General features: G+C 34.0%; 1 protein-coding gene across 1 annotated transcript in view; it reads right to left on the reverse strand.

The window, feature by feature from the left end:
• The window catches only part of CA10 (carbonic anhydrase 10), a 539,027-nt gene that overhangs the window by 338,587 nt on the left and 184,733 nt on the right, over nt 1–15,707 (reverse strand). The window lies entirely within an intron of this gene.

Below are 15,707 nucleotides of genomic sequence, written 5' to 3' on the forward strand. Positions count from 1 at the left end.
CACATAGAAAAGCCGCAAACCATATAGAGTCACAGCTAAATTGTACAGACACACAAAGAAAAGCTAGTATCAATTCTACTGAAACTGTTTCAACAAATCGAGGAGAAAGGATTCCTCCCTGACTCATTCTATGAAACCAGCATCAGCCTGAAACTAAAACCTGGTAAAGACAATTTAAAAAAAAAACTGCAGACCAATATCCCTAATGAACATAGACACAAAAATTCTTAACAAAATACTAGCAAATCAAATCCAGCAGTGTATCAAAAAGTTAATTCATCGTGATCAAGTAGGCTTCATTCCTGGGATGCAAGGTTGGTTCAACATGCACAAATCAATACATGTAACTCACCACATAAACATAATTAAAACAAAAAATCATACAATTATCTCAATAAATGCAGAAAGCACCTTTTATAAAATCTAGCATCTCTTCATATTAAAAACCCTCAAGAGACTAAGCATTAAAGGAACATACTTCAAAATAATTACTGCCATCTATCACAAACCCACAGCCAACATAACAAATGGGCAAAAGCTGAAAGCATTCGGGAATTTTCCTTAGAACTGGAATAAAACAAGGATGCCCACTCTTACCACTCCTATTCAACATACTACAAGTCCTAGCCAGAACAATCGGGCAAAAGAAAAAAATAAAAAGCATGCAAATAGGAAGAGGGAAAGTAAAACTCTTTGTCTTCACTGCTGATATGATACTATACCTACAAAACCCTAAAGACTCTGTCAAAACGCTCCTCGAACTGACAACTTCAGTGAAGATTCATGATACAAAGTCAACATACAAAAATCAGTACTATTTCTATACACTAATAACATTCAAGCTGAGAGCCAAATCAAGAATGTAATCTAATTTCCAATAGCCATACAAAAAATACCTAAAAATATATCTAATCAAGGAGGTGAGAGATCTCTACAAGGAGAACCTCAAAACACCACTCAATGAAATCGTAGATGACACAGATGGAAGAACATTCCATGCTCATGAACTGGGAGGATCAATACTGTAAAATGGCCATGCTGCCCAATGCAATATACAGATTCAATTCTATTCCTATTATACTACCAATGTAATTTTTCACAGAACCAGAAAGAACAATTCTAAAATTTATATGAAACTCAAAGCGAGCCTGAATAGCCAAAACAATTCTATGAAAAAGAAGCAGCCAGAGTTATCGCATTACCTGACTTCAAACTATACTATAAGTCTACGGTAACCAAAATACCACTGTACTGGTATAAAAACAGACATACAGATCAATGGAATAGAATAGAGAATGCAGATGTAAGCCACACAGCCATAATCATCTGATCTTCAGCAAAGTCAAGAAAAATAAGCAATGGGAAAGGACTCTCTATTAGATAATAGTGCTGGGATAGCTGGTTAGCTGTATGCGGAATGAAGCTGGACCCTTACTTTTCTTTTCACCTTATGCAGAACTTAATTCGAGATGAACTGAAGATTTAAAAGTAAGACTTCCAACTATAGAAATCCCAGAAGAAAACCTAAGAAATACCATTCTGGACATTTGTCTTGGGACAGAATTTATGAGTAAGTCCTCAAAAGCAACTGCAACAAAAAGAAAAATTGGCAACCAGGACCTAATTAAACTAAAGAGCCTCTTCACAGAAAAAGAAACCATCAACAGACTAAACCTACAGAATAAAAGAAAATGTTCAGAAAGTACACATCTGATAAAGGTCTAATTGACGACTTTAATAAACTTCTGCCGACCTCTTGAGTAGGAGGCAGTCATGCAAACGCAGAATATCAAAAGTTTGCTAATGGAGATAGGAGTAATCTAGGGAAGCCTCTTCAAAATTTTTAGCATTTACTCTATGTTCTAATGCTTTAAAGTAAGAACTGACTGCCTTCAGCCTATCCTTTCATTTGAAGCTATGTAAACCACCTGGCTTTCCAAGGAAGTTTTGTGACTGTTTCTTACAACTATCTCTAGTATTTTTCCCTTAATATTTTGCCACTACTTTGACTGAACTACATCTAATATCTAGACTCTATAAGGAACTTAAACAACTCAACAAGCCAAAACCCCATTACAAAGCAGGCAAAAGGCATGAACAGCCACTTCTCAAAAGAAGACAACACACATATGAAAAAATTCTCAACATCACTAATCATCAGAGAAATTCTAATCAAAACCACAGAGATACCATCTGACATGTCAGAATGGCTATTACTAAAAAGTCAAAAAACAATAGATACTGATGAGGCTGCAGAGAAAAGAGAACACTTACATACTGTTGGTAGAAATGTAAATTAGCCACAGTGGAAAGCAGTTTGGAAGTTTCTCAAAGAATCTTAGAACTACAATTTGACCAATAATACCATTACTGGATATATATACAAAAGAATGTAACTCATTTTATCAAAAAGACACATGCACTTGTATGTTCATTGTAGCACTATTCACAGTAGCAAAGACATGAAATCTCCTGGTGCTCCTCAATGGTAGACTGGATAAAGAAAATGTGGTACCTTTATACCACTATGCAGCTCTAAAAATGAGTAAACTCATGTCCTCTGCAGCAACACAGCTGCATCTAGAGGCCATTATCCTAAGCAAATTAATTCAGAAACAGCAATCTAAATACTGCATGTTCTCACTTATAAGTGGGACCTAAACATTGGGTATTTATTAAAGATGGGAGCAATAGACATGTGGAACTACTACAGGGGAAAGTGAGAGAAGGGACAGAGAGTTGAAAAACTGTCAGGTCCTATGTCACTACCTTAGTGACAGGATCATTTACATTCTGGACTTCAGCATCATGAGACATACCCACGTAACAAACCTGTACATGTACTGCTGAATCTAAAATGAAAGTTAAAATTACAAAAAAATAATAGGAAGGTAGAATACTAAAAATGGCCTCCCAGTATTTTCCAGCTTAATGCCTGGAACTGTTGGTAAGATAAGATATCATTCCTGTATGTCATCCTATATTGAAAAGGGAGATTATTGAGGTATAAGTAACCTAATCACATGATCCATTTAAAAGCACAGGGTTTTCTCCAGCTGAGAACAAAAAAGAAAATCAGAGACATTCCAAGTCTGGTGAAGATACAGAGCAAGAGAAATGCTAACATTGCTGGGGGAACATAAGATAGTACAACCACTCTAATAAACAGTTGGATATTTGCTATAAAGTTAAACATGTATCTTTTATAACCCACCTAGGCCACAGCACAGCATTACCCTAGAGAAATGAACATTATATTCAATCAAAAACTGTATGCGGATATTTATAGTAGCAGGTATTTACAGCAGCATTCTTCATTATCACCCCAAACTAGAAATACCCCAATGTCCCTCAACTGGTGAGTGGATAAACAAAGTGTGGTTTTGTTGCTGAGAAGTACTCCATGGTATAGTTGAAGTACTACTCAGTAATAAAAAGGAATGAACTCCCGATACATGTAACGTCATGAACGAATCTCAAATACATTGCAATGAGCAAAAACAAACAAAACAGATTCAAAGGTCGCCTACTGTGTATTTCCATTTATATGGCTTTCTAAAGAAACAGACACTATAGAGACAGACAGGTAGTGGCCAAAAGTTAGGAGATGGGGATTAATATTGACCACAGACAGGTAATACCAGGGGATCTTGAGGGGTGAGTGAACTGTTCTGCAACCTGACTCTAGTAGAGGTCACGTGACTCAGAACGATACACCACAAAAGAGTGAATTTTATTGTATGTAAATAAAAAATAAAAATAGTGAACTACTTTGATTAGCTTCCACATTGTAATCTAAAATTTTAAACTCAAATTTATATCTGAGTGGCAATGAAGGGCATGATGATACTCACCAAGTAGTTTTAGGAAAAATGATTCACTCAGTTAAAATATTTACTGTGAAAACAAATCTGTAAGGTGAGCACAACTATCATTTTTAAACTTATTAAATATTAGTTTTCTTTTGTTTTTAACTTGGACTACATTGAATATCTTTTTTTCTAAGCTGCTTTCATCTAATAGACATTGCTCAGGTCTTCAAGAATCATCGAAGCATGGATTTTTTCTCTACCCAGCTTTGATAAGAAAGTAAACAAAAGCCCACATATGTTTGGATAAAGGGCAGCAATCTGTTCCAAATATCATGTAAAATGTCTTCAAAACCAAATAAGCCTGCTTTTTGAGCTTCATCTCCTGCCTATTTCTCCACCCAATACTTGTACCACAATGAACTAATTAACAATAATAATATAGTTATTTCCAATTATTTACCATCTTCTCTGTGACAGGCACTTTGTTAGATGCTTTATATATGCCATCACATTCCAGATAAAATAATGGTTCCTATTTTACAGGTGAGAAAACACACTCATCTAGGTTAAACACTTGCCGAAGTTCAAATATCTGGTAAGTGGGCAGCGTGTAGTTTCACAGTATGTGAGTCCAGATGCCTATGCCCTTTCTATTACTATACCACACTCATAGCTTTGTTATTTTCCCTCAATACTTCTTCAAATGTGATGCCTTTTTTCACCTTATTTCTAGCAAACTGACTGAGAGTCTTAGAGGAGAACAGTGTCCCCTCTAGGATGTCTTCCCTAATCTGCTACGTTGAAGGAAGAATGAATAGATTGGAACCATAAGAAACAGCCCAGTTTTTACTTCAACTCAGCTACATATTCATGCTTCCAGACAGATAGATATTTATTAAATAACCCCTGTGTTCGAGGGTCTGCATTAAGCAATGGAGATTGGATCAAAAATTTTATAAAAGAAATAAACTGTAAGAAACTTTTGTGGGGATCTTCTGAGGAGGAAATAAGCAGAAAAGTCCACTCCAGGCAGAGGGAAACAGTATTAACAAAGAAATGAAAATAAAATAAAAATTATGCTCTGAGAAACTACCCTTTCTGCCCCTTAAATGCTCTTTGCTTCTTTTCACAGCTGTCTGACAGTAGAGATTGGATGCTCTAAGCTGCAGTGAAACGACCAAAGCATATGGAGTTACTAAGTGGGCTGTTCGTAGAGTAATATAAGCTCACAGAATAGCTAGCCCAAGGAGTGGAAAGGGGAGAGATGGAACACACACCTCAGGCCAATGTAGATTTTGTACTCCAAATAGAATTTTTATAGCGTCTTTAATTAAAAAGATACTATGCAAGGCTGGGCAAAAACTTGTCCAATTCTGAGCTACCCAAGCTAAGTCTTTACTTCATTTAAATCCTATTAAAGCACAATCTTCTCAAATATCCTTTTATGACATCTAGAAAGTCTTATTCTTCAATTTAACTTTATGAGACTGTGGATTAAAAATATATGTGAAAAATAGAGGGAATTATCCAAAAAGGCATTTCCTTCAGGAAAGAAAAAAAAATCCTCCACAAAGTAAAAGGAATATTTTAGTTTTATTATTTTTTTGTTCCTCTTACACATGAGGAATAAAAAGAGAATGGAAAGCCTAAAAATCTGAATTAAAAGCTACTACTGCAGCTTATTTTAAATTTTCTCCTATACAGCTTTCACAGAGAAAAAGTGATTATGTTATCACTCTGCATAATTTTTTATAGTGGTGTTGCTAAGCCAATGCTGAAATGACTATTTGGCTTATTCAGAATTATGTGAACTATTAGCTTGCATGAGATAAGCATGATATGCATTAATCCTTTTGTGATCTAATTCAACAGTCTTTTAAAGTTACTAAAGCATCTTCTTCAAAGATTCTTTACTCTTTTATCCTGAAAATATTCAGTGTTTTGTTTATTCTGCTTATCACAAATCACAGAGACGTTTGATTTGCTCTCTTACAATTTCCTTTTAAAAATAAAGTAACATTTATATTGTAAGCTAAAATATCTACACAGAGGAACCAAGAAGAACCAGCAATAATAAGTGGTTTTGAGACTGGAAAGAGAAGCAGTAGAGAAAGGGGAAATGCAGTGGTGAAAATTTACCTGACTACACAATGGACTTGCAAGGCAAATATTGCCCTGATCATTCCATATTTGGGTAGGTACTATATGGTAATTGGTGTTCACTCATTAGTGAGTGTTTTCTAAATATGATTTCAAAATACACTATAAAGGAAATTCAGATCAGACTTTTGACTTGATTGGAATATTTTCATAAATGATTTAGTAGCTAAAGATCTAGAGCTGTTCATTAATCTCAGACCAACATTTTTGGAAAGTCTCAAACCACAGGGCTTTGAGACTCATTTCTCAAACCACTCCACATTTTCATGAGGAGTGTCTAGAGACTAACCTAGAATACAACATGTGCATTTTTACAGGCACCTCCAAGCTTACAGTTTCTTATCTGTAAAGGGCAACATTATGCTTACTATCTTCATAGGATGAAGAGCAGAAAAATCATATGAAACATCTACCAAACAATCTACCAAACAATTTCTTTCCTAAGAAGCACAAAATACTTAGTTGAGATTTTCTTTTAGTCTGTCCTTGGGCAAGATGAATCAAAAAGACATCTGTGTATGAGATATGGATCTTGTATTACAAAGGAAATCTTCAGAAAGTCTAGGCTTTTCCTTTTGAAGGATAAAGCTTAGTCAACATTATTTAGGGATGATAGAGCTAGACAGCAACCACTATAGAAAATTATTATTTGCTTAATCAGAACTTGAACTATTTCAGATAACATTAATGTAGGAGTGAAAGTTAATCTTATTTACTGATTTTTATTAGTAGGTAAACCAGAATTTTAACAAGATATTGGAAATGTTTAAAAATACTAACGTATTTTTGAGCTTTCCATTTCTACCATTTAAAAAAGGACTCATGTTTCAATGTTCTGTGTTAATAAAAAGTGATTCTTACTTGTTTGTACATAGAATGAAGATACAAGATCTATTTTATTAGCCTAAGCTAGTCTAACATATATTTGAAATAATTTTAAATATTTTATTTGAAATTATAAAAATTAAAATTGAAAATTTCATTAAGATTTCCTCTCAATTTATAAGAATTATTCCTGTATTCTACCAATGAACATTTATTTGGTTTCTATTGATTTCTCAGAGTAGTCATTTGATCACACTAGAGGGGGATTAAAAAATAAGTCTAAGCACAGTTTTCTTATTTCAAATATCTTGCAGCCATGGAGGAAGAACAAGACATGGGCATTTGCAATTACTTAACAAAATAGAACCAGAAATTATAGAAAATGTGATATGTGAGTTATATAAGGGAAGGATGCCATTTGGGGAATCAAAAAAAGAACAGGATTACAGAAGAGATGTGAGATTACTCAGTTCTCTTTTCTTTTTTTCTGGTCGTGGAAAGCCTCAGACTGAACACTGAAAACTTTTTGGAGATCAGCTGAAAAACCAATGCCATGGTCATAATTTGCCATTTTACTTTTTATGTTCACTAATATCCAGGAGTCCTAAATCTTTATTTTTAGATTCAATATCTAAAGTTAATACTCACAATTATTGATGGTATTCTAAAATAAGTTTTGTATAATGCACTTTTCTGAACATGTAAGTTATCTAAAAACAGTTGTGACTTTCATTGCTGTTATAGACAGAGATTAATAAGAATTGACATAGAAGGATAAAAGAATTGATATAGAAATTCATAAGACTCCTGGCATAGAGAAGGTCCATCCATTAAAGGAAGTAGATTTAGTAACAGATAAATCTCATACACTGTAATAGCAAAATGTACTGGGTGATCAAAAGGAGACTCTTGTTTGAAAACATCACAGATTTCGGAAAACCATGTCTTATATTTCTCTAGTGATCATGTTGAACTTTTATTCATATGACTGTTGGCTGCATGTATCTCTTCTTTTGAAAAGTGTCTACTCATGTCCTTTGTCCACTTTTTAATGTGGCTGCTTTTTAAAATACATTTAAGTTCCTTATATATGTTGGGTATTAAACCTTTGTCAGATGCATAGTTTGCAAATATTTTCCTCCATTCTGTAGGTTGTCTGTTTACTCTATTCAGAGTTTCTTTTGCTGTGCAGAATCTCTTAAGTTTAATTAGATTCCATTTGTCAATTTTGCTTTTGTTGAAATTGATTTTGGTATCTTTGTCACGAAATCTTTGCCTATTCCTATGTCTAGGATGGTATTGCCTAGGTTGTCTTCCAGGATTTTTATAGTTTTAGATTTTAAATTTAAGTCTTTAACCCATCTTGAGTTAATTTTTGTATATCAATCAAGGAAGTTGTATATACTCAAGGAAGTTGTATAAGGAAGGGGTCCAGCTTCAATCTTCTGCACATGGCTAGCCAGTTCTCCCTGCACCATTTATTGAATAGGGAGTCCTTTCCCCATTGCTTGTTTTTGTCAGCTTTGTTGAAGATCAGATGGTTGTAGGTTTGCAGGCTTATTTCTGAACTTTCTATTCTGTTCTATTGACCAGTTATATTGACCAATTAGTTCACAAACTGTGATATATAGTTGAACAACATGCATATGAAAAAGGGTTCAACATCATTAGCCATCAGGGAAAATGCACATTAAAAACACAATTGATTATCACTACATGCCCAATAAAATAGATAAAATTGAAAACACTGGTGACATTAAATGCTGGTGAGAAGGTAAAACAACTCCAATATCCACATATTGCTGTTGCAAGTATAAAATGGTACAGCCATTTTGGCAGTTCTGATAGTTTCTTAAAAGGTTACAAATATACCTACCACAGGATTCAGCCTTTTCAGTATTAAATATTTATGCAATAAGTATTAAAATCTATGTTCACATAAAGACTTACACACAAATATTCATAGGATCTTTGTTCATCATAACCCAAAATGAAACACCCCAAATAGTCATCAACAATCAAAAGGAAAATAGATAAACTGTGATAGAGTCATAGAGTGAAATGCTATCTGGTAGTAAAAAGCAATGATCTATTGATACATGCAACATGAGTGAATCTCCAAAACATGATGTTGAGCAAAAATGTCAAACAGAAAAAGAATACATACTAAAGGACTATAGTATATGAAGTTCTAGAATAGGAAAAACTGACCTATGGTGAAAGAAATCAGAGCATTGGTTCTCTCTTGAGAAGGTGGTTGATTGAGAAAGGACCCAAGGGAACTCTTTAGGGTAATGAAAGTGTTATATCTTGATGGAGATGTGTTACATAGATGTTTACACTTGTCAAAATTACTGAATTTTACAGTTAGGTATATGAATTTCACTGTAAATGAATTATATTTTTATTTCTACAAGACTACCCATGTGATTAGCAATAAAAGCTGACACTTGCTTCTGCCTACCCTAGGACAGCCATTTTGTTTATTTTCTCACCGTTACCGGGATGTACAACAAATGATAATCAAAATAGCAGAATTTGACAATACTGAAATTGGTCTGAACACTGGGAAGATACTGCTTAAGACAAAAGAACTCACTTAAATGTTAGGAAGAAATGGGCTGAATTCAGTAAACTACTGTATTTTTTATCTTTTTTTCCCTAACATTTTCTAGGGTAAGCCCAACATAATATACAAGGCTATTAAGAACTTAAGGCACACTTGGAAAATTGCCACTAAGGCTTATAGATTAAACAAATACCAGATGTGGAACTACATTCTTAATCATGAAAATTTAACTTATAATGTACCGTCAGACTATACAAATTATTTGGAACCTTTCCTCCCTCTTACTTCAAACATTTAGAACTATAGGGGCTAGGTAAACATCAAGGAGAAATTATGCATAAATAATAAAGGCACTGTGCTTTCACAGAGTGTTTTTCCTGGTAATTAACATTTGCCAGCATGTCCACTGTGTGCAACCTTCCCCTGGGGATTTAGTGGGGGTGGCAATAAAGGCAGTAAAGTCAGGAAGATTCTCATCACTACTATCAATAACCACAATGTGTTCAGCTCTTGGTTGACTTAAATTGTGCAATCAGGGTCCATCCAGACATTTAGCTATATTCTGTCAGACATGATGGAGCCTTTCATGTCTATGAGTTAAAGGTGTCTGGGGGGAAATGTAATGCCCTGATTGATTCCAACCTTCAAAAACAAAGGATTAAGTCAACAAAACAGTAAAAAAGATCCCAGTTTCACATGTTCAAACTACGGTTGAACTAACTTGTAACTGCAAAGGCTATTCCAAACCATGTCTGGTGATCAATATTCCTTTATGTCTCTATTTGGAATGTTCTCTCTCCTTTTCCTCGATGGTTAAAGCCCTACTCTTAAGACTGGCAAATACCACAACCTTTTCCCAATAAATTACTTCACCAACTTTAGGTATTTTAAATATATTTGCTCATGTCTCTTTTCTACAAGACTAGGAGCTCATTGAGGGCAGGTACCTTGTAATATTAATCATTGACCTTGGGGTCTGGTTCATAGTAAGTATCAAATAACTGTTTGATAAGGGATCAATCACCTGTATGAAGCAGAAATTTTCAAATACGGTCACTCCTAAAATTAGATTAGCTGCCAAATTTATGAAGATAATTTCAGCTTAAGATATTCAGTTATGTTTTAAATCACTTTTTCTCTTGAGTCCTCCTCTACAGTAATATTGCTTTTTATCTCAAGCCTAATCTACTTTCATATCTTTGAGTCTGCTTTCAATATTGTTATAGAAAATGATGTATTTTTCCTATTTCCTTCAAACTCTTTTGTGTTTTATATTTGGTCACCCTTAATAGACTGTGCCATTTATCCACCGTGAGACTAACTCTGTCCAGATAACTGACCATTTAATGTTCCCTGTCAGCTTTCTGGGCATCAGCAAACCTGAGCACTTTTCAAGCTATATTCTTATCTAGGGCATTCATAACAGAGAGTGCTTTCTGCCATCATGAATAACTTTTCTTTCTTTTCTAAAAACAAATTGGAGGTTATTGTACACAGTCTCTTTCACATCAGCCTTCTGACTTGTCTGACTGATTTCTTACAGTATGATGTGCAATATTAAAAGTACCATGGAAATCTCAATAAATTATCTGTACCTAGATTACCTCGTCTCTGTCTCCTGAATGCAATAATGTACTTTACTTAAATAACTCTGGGAATGGATAGCAGGCCTTATTTGTGTTTGTGAATACCAGTTTACAAAAAAAATTAAAAAAAAAACGGTTTTGTGGCTTTTCTTTTTCTGCCAGGTGACTGCATATGTATTTCACCTTTTATTTGTTTACTTTTTATAGACTTAAAATCATATACAAAAGCAAAACAAAATGAGATACTGTCTATGACTGTGTATCAGCCATAAAAAGAACACTATAATTAGATAAAGTTTCAGCAAACATCCAGCAACAAGTTCTAGTTCCTGAACAACGATAATGAAAGTCAGTGACTTTGTTAGTCCCTCACACTTTCATGATTGGAGATAAAATTTTAAAATCCTGTGCCAACAAATCAAGGACAGTACTTTCACTGCTTGGGTGGCAGGTGGAAGACTTTTTCAACTGTTTTGGTAAGAGTACCTTGATTTTTGTTCCTTTTGGTAGATATTTCCAACATGAAGTCTCTATGCAAGAGTTGACTTTGAATAGTATAACTATCATGGCTTTTGTATTTTGATTAGTTTCCTCAAATTATTTTTATTCTGGTACTTTTCAATCTTTAATGAATTCTCGATCTATTAGACTACTAATGCAATGAAAGCACTCTCTCCTTTCACCAATAAATGTACATCTACCCATCTATAATTCTATATACAGCCTCACAGAATAGCATGATGGGAAAAGAGATACAAAACAAATGAAAACAAGATGGTCAATAACACAGTATGAAAAGCAAACTCACTTTAATTCAAGCCTATTAAAGTGTTGCACTGAAAGGATTATTTCATGGGCAAAATAAAAATTGGAACTATAACTATTCTGAACTTTTATGTACTGAATAATATAGTACTGAAATACCTAGAGCAGGATGACAGTGAATGCAGGGAAATTTTAGAGAGAAAGTAAAGGAAACAGTTTGGTAGATAATTTCTAATCCTTTCAGTTTTCAACTACTAAAAAGACAAAGCGAGGGAAGAAAATGGAGCACCTGAACAACATAATTAATAAAGTTCATCTAATATGTGTATGTGTTTGTGCCAACAAACATTGTAAATATGATCATATATTTTTATGCCATAAACATCTTCAATGAATTAAAAATATAGAACTGAATAAAGTATAAACAATGACAACAATCTACTTAGATTTAAATTTTCTCTACTAGTTCTTATATCCAAAGGATATTAAACTCATTAAACACCAATTATAAAATAACTAAAATATATTTGACCTGTGAAATACAGTTTGAGCTTCACTTGGAGAAAGTTTAGATAATTAAATTAATAAATCAAATTCACCTAAAAAGATTTAAAAAGAACAAACAAACAAAATAGCCACAAGACAGACAAAGAGGGAATCCTTCCTAAATCAATCTATGAAGCCAGCATCACCCTAGTAGCAAAACCTGGAAAGGACATAAGCAAAAAAGAAAACTACAGACCAATATACCTGATGAACATAGATGCCAAAATCCTTAACAAAATACTAGCTAACTGAATTCAACAACATATCCAAAAGATAATCCACCATGATCAACTGAGTTTTATACCAGGAATGTAGGGATGGTTTTAACATATTCAAGTCAATAAATGTGATACACCACATAAACAGAATTAAAAACAAAAATCACATGATCATCTCAATAGACACAGTAAAAGCATGTGACAAAATCCAGCATCCTTTATGATTAAAAGTGTCAGCAAACTCAGAATACAAGGGACATACCCTAATGCAATAAAAGCCTCTATGACAAACCCACAGCCAACATGATACTGAATGGAGGAAAGTTGAAAGCATTTCCTCCTAGAACTGAAATACGACAAGGACACCTACTCTCACCAATTCTCTTCAATATAGTACTGGAAGTCCTAGCTGGAGCAATCAGACAGGAGAAAGAAATAAAAGGCATCCAAATTGGTATAGAAGAAGTCAAACTGTCACTAATGGCTGATGATATCATTGTATACTTAGAAAACCCTAAAGACTCCTCCAAGAAGCTCCTAGAGCTGATAAAAGAATTCAGCAAATCTCCAGATACAAAATTAATGTACACAAATTAGTAGCTCTCCTATACATCAGCAGCAACCAAACTGATAATCAAATAAAGAACTCAACCTCTTTTACAACATCTCTAAAAAAACAAAAATACTTCAGAATATACCTAACCAAGCAGGTGAAAGACTTCTACAAAACTCTGCTGATAGAAATCACAGATGACTCAAACACATGAAAACATATCCCATGCTCATGGATAGGTAGAATATTGTAAAAATGAACATACTGCCAAAAGCAATCTACAAATTCAATGCAATTACCATCAAAATACCATGATCATTCTTTACAGAACTAGAAAAAAGCAATCCCCAAATTCATAGGAAACCAAAAAAGAACCCACATAACCAAAGCAAGACTAAGCAAAAATAACAAATATGGAGACATCACATTACCTGATTTGAAACTATACTTTAAGGCCATAGTCACCTAAACAGCATGGTAGTGACTGAAAAATAGGCACATAGACCAATGGAACAGAATAGAGAACCCAGAAATAAACCCAAATACTTAAAGCCAACTGACATTTGGCAAAGTAAACAAAACTAAGTGCATAAAAAACACCCTATTCAACAAATGGTGCTGGGATAATTGGCAAGCCACATGTAAGAGAATGAAATTAGATCCTCATCTCTCATCTTACACAAAAATCAACTCAAGATGGATTAAGGACTTAAATCTAAGACCTCAAACTATAAAAATTCTAGAAAATAACATCAGAAAAACCCTCGTAGACATTGGTGTAGGCAGGGATTTTATAACCAAGAACCAAAAGCAAATGCAAGGAAAAAAAAAAACAATGATAAATAGCTGGGACTTAATTAAACTAAAGAGCTTTTGCATGGCAAAGGGAACAGTCAGCAGAGCAAACAGACCATCTACAGAGTGGGAGAAAATTTTCACAATCTATACATCTGCCAAAGGAATAATATCCAGAGTCTACAATGAATGTCAACAAATTAGCAAGGAAAAAACAAACAATCCCATCAAAAAGTGGGCTAAGGACATGAACAGATAATTCTCAAAAGAAGATATAAAAATGGTCAACAAACATAAGAAAAAGTGCTTAACATGACTAATGATCAGGGAAATGCGAATCAAAACCACAATGCGATACCACCTTATTCCTGCAAGAATGGTCATAATCAAAAAATAAAAAACAGTAGATGTTGGCATGGATGTGCTAAACAGGGAACACTTCCACACTGCTGGTGAGAATGTAAACTAGTACAACCACTATGCAAAACTGTGGAGATTCTTAAAGAACTAAAAGTAGACCTACAATTTGCTCCAACAATTTCACTACAGGGTATCTACCCAGAGGAAAAGAAGTCATTAATATGCAAAAGATGCTTGCATATGCATGTTTATAGCAGCACAATTAGCAATTGCAAAAACGTGGAACCAACCTAAGTGCCCATCAATCAATGAGTGGATAAACAAACTGTGATATATATATATATATATATATATATATATATATATATATATCACGTTACCTGATTTCAAACTATACTATAAGGCCGCAGTCACGAAAACAGCATGGTACTGATCTAAAAATAGGCACATAGACCAATGGAACAGAATAGAGAGTCCAGAAATAAACCCAAATACTTAAAGCCAACTGATCTTTGGCAAAGTAAACAAAACCAAAGTGGGTGAAGAACACCCTATTCCACAAATGGTGTTGGGATAATTGGTAAGCCATATATATATGCACATGCATGTTTATAGCAGCACAATTAGCAAGTGCAAAAACATGGAACCAAACCAAGTGCCCATCAATCAATTCCATCATCAATATACATATAGATATAGATATAGATATAGATGATGGAATACTACTCATCCATAAAAAGGAATGAATTAATGGCATTCATAGCAACCTGATGAGATTGGAGACTATTATTCTAAGTGCAGTAACTCAGGAATGGAAAACCAAACATGGTATGTTCTCACTCATCAGTGGAAGGTAAGCTATGCGGATGCAAAGGCATATGAATAACTCAATGAACTCTGGGGACTTGGGGGAAAGGGTGGGAAGGGGGCGTGGAATAAAAGACTACAAATAGGGTGCAATGTATACTGCTTGGGTGATGGGTACACCAAAATCTCACAAATCACCACTAAAGAACTTACTCATATAAGCAACTACCACCTGTTCCCCAATAACTTATGGAAATAAAAAACAAAATCATGTAGAAAAGATAAAAAAGGATGAGAAGTATTTACTTAAAAATGCATTCAACAGATATCTATTCATAATATTCTATATGCCAGATAAAAGCAGAAAATAAAAGACAGAAAAACTGCAGATCTGACTATTAAATCTGATACTTTGGTCTATGGAAAAAAGTAACAGCAATAAATAACAACTCAAAATAGGTCAACTATTCACCAAGGCAATTCAGAGAGGGGCCCAGTACAAGTATATGAAAATTGAAATTCAAAAGAAAAACAAAATTTGAGGGAATTTGTCATCAGCAGACCTGTGTTGCAAGAAATATTAAATTAAGTTCATCTGAAGAAGGAAAATAATATAGGTCAGAAACTCAGATCTATTTAAGAAAGGAACAATATTATAGAAAGAATAAATGAAGGTAAAATCTTTTCTGTTTCTTATTCTTAAATACTCTA

The sequence above is a fragment of the Aotus nancymaae genome, unplaced genomic scaffold (assembly GCF_030222135.1).
Source record: "Aotus nancymaae isolate 86718 unplaced genomic scaffold, 86718_ANA_hifiasm-v0.15.2.pri h1tg000072l, whole genome shotgun sequence".
NCBI lineage: Eukaryota > Metazoa > Chordata > Mammalia > Primates > Aotidae > Aotus > Aotus nancymaae.